Source organism: Eutrema salsugineum, unplaced genomic scaffold (genome assembly GCF_000478725.1).
Source record: "Eutrema salsugineum unplaced genomic scaffold, Eutsalg1_0 scaffold_7, whole genome shotgun sequence".
In the NCBI taxonomy this organism is placed as follows: Eukaryota; Viridiplantae; Streptophyta; class Magnoliopsida; order Brassicales; family Brassicaceae; genus Eutrema; species Eutrema salsugineum.
Window position 1 is genome coordinate 8674312 of NW_006256486.1, and position 2406 is coordinate 8676717.

At 38.9% G+C, this 2406-nt stretch overlaps 1 non-coding gene across 1 annotated transcript; it reads left to right on the plus strand.

Moving 5' to 3' along the window:
* Positions 1–730: 730 nt before the first annotated feature.
* LOC112083253 lies at positions 731–838 on the plus strand. Its single transcript, XR_002897543.1, has one exon. It is a non-coding gene; the product is annotated as a small nucleolar RNA R71 (small nucleolar RNA).
* The last annotated feature ends 1568 nt before the right edge of the window (positions 839–2406 follow it).

The following is a 2406-nucleotide window of genomic DNA, read 5'->3' on the forward strand; positions in this document are numbered from 1 at the left end:
TAAGTTTTTAGAATTAGTTTTGACTATTATGCTAAGGAGGGTATCTAAATCCTTCTGCATCTCTTTAAGTTCAGATCTAAGATCACTAATCTCTTGAGACATAGATTTTTCAAGCTCTAAATTCTTTTTGTTTAGGTTTTCAGCTTCAGAAGAGGGAAAACTTGGATATGGAACAGGATTAGATTGAATAGCCGAGATTGGTTCAGAAGGTGGTGTCCAGGCAAGTTCAGAAGACTGTTTCCCGCGGTCAGGTGGCTCATGACCACAGTGAATCATGTCTTGGCCGCGGTCAGAGCAGCAACGACCGCGGTGAAAGCTTGCTTGGCCGCGGTCCGGACGAATGGACCCGCGGTGATCAGAAACGAATGGAAAATCTTGAATTTGATAGACTTCTGCAGTGTTCATCATCCCTTGATCATAAGAATCCATTTGGTTGTCCCAACCGTCAAAGTTACACGTATTGTGTACCTTATTTGGTTGTTGCAATCCAAGATGACTCATTATGTGACGGAGACACTTTATAACTTCCGAAATTTCTTCTTTCTTCTCAGGAAGTGCAGAATTACCAAGGTTACTTGATTTCGGATGCTGTTTCCTAAATTTTTTAATGAAAACGTGAGCATCTTCTACAGATCTAGTTGTGAAATCTCCATTACTTGCGATATCAAAAGAGTGTCGCAACTCTAGAGTTATACCGCGATAGAAGATACTTAGCAGGTATTCCTCGGCATATCCATGGTGTGGACAATCTCTTTGGTATTCCCTAAATCTTTACCAAGTATCTAAAAGATATTCATCTTCTTTTTGTTTAAAAGTTCTTATCTTCTTACTTAAGAGATTTGAAAGATTTCTAGGGTAAAAACGATTTAGGAAAGCAGTTCTACACGCTGCCCACGTTTTTAGTGAAGCAGGTGGCAACGATTTTAGCCATTTGCTGGCATTGTCTTTCAAAGAGAATGGGAAAAGACTACACTTGTGGTAATCCCCATTTGCTGTAATGGTTGCACATAATTCTTCGAAAGTCTCGATATGGTCTATCGGATTTTCGAATGAATAACCAGAGAATTGATTTTGTTGAACTAAATGGATATGGGGTACCTTATTTCGGTTTTGCCATCATCTGGTAAGGCTGGTTGAATAGCTCTTCGATCTCCCATGAACTTTTCGAATGAATCGAAACTTCCAATCAGTTCATCATCATCTTTGTGTTTTGTCGATCCGATTAGCTCATTGTCATCATAAATCGGTTCTTCAAACTCATCATCAGTCAGGTCATCATCGCTTGGATCACCATCCACACGATTTGGTGGATCACCAAGAGTTCCGGGAACATGTTCACGGTCTCTCATCTCAGAGAAACCTGAAAAATTCAAAAGAAAAAGTAAAAATAAACAAGTGTTCTAATGGATTTAAGCTGGGATTCGCAACGAAACAAATCAAAGTCCCCGGCAACGGCGCCAAAAACTTGATTGCGAGCAAAAGCGCGGGGTTGGTTGTTTTCGTTTTACTAATCTTCAGGTTTTAAATTTATAACCCCTAAATGTCAGCAAGTGCACAGATGTGCGCTGTAGTACTTAGGGTATCGATCCACAGAGACTTAGTTGTTTCAGTACGAATTCACTGCACCGCTGAAATCAGATTAGAACTAAAAGGGTTTTGGTTTTGGTTTTGGGTTTTGGTTGTCACTAAATCTAAACTAGAAAGCAAAGAAAACAAAAGCAATTGAAGGCAATTAAAACAGGTAAAAAGTGATTAAACTAAGGCTAATGAAAGCAGGTGATAAGCGAATAAATCAAAGACAAATTGAAAGCAGGAAAAATCGAATAAGAAGCAAAGGTTGTAAGCAATGAAAGACAAACGTTGGGGCTCAAGGGTAATTCGCAGGGGTTCATGGACTAAGCTATGTCGATTTTAAACAAGTGATAAAGGTAATCATCTACGTATGTTCTAGAACTCGAGGCACAGAAGTATTAATAGCCTACTTTTGCAGCATTAAACAACTATCTCTCGCAACCCTAATCAGTAGGTTTCCACTCTGATTCTGGAAGGGAGAAGATGCAATAGCAGGACAAGACTCATCAACATTCACAACTCAACTACAGGTAGGTTTCCACTCCTATAGAAGAATTGCTCGTTTCACCCTAGTTCAGACAATCAATGAAAGCTTTCACAACATATCATATCAGATCGGCTTCTAAGTGGCCAGCAAAGAATCACGCAGTAAGATTAAAGGCAAACGAAGAAGATCTAGAAGATTATCAATCCTAAATATATCGATTCATAAGCAAAGACACATGAATTCCCTTTGAAAATCCCTTTAAACCCAACTGGGTAACTACTCAAACATATTGTAAACAATAATCACAGAGTATTGAAAGTTGCAGGAAATAAAAGAAAAGAAGAAGA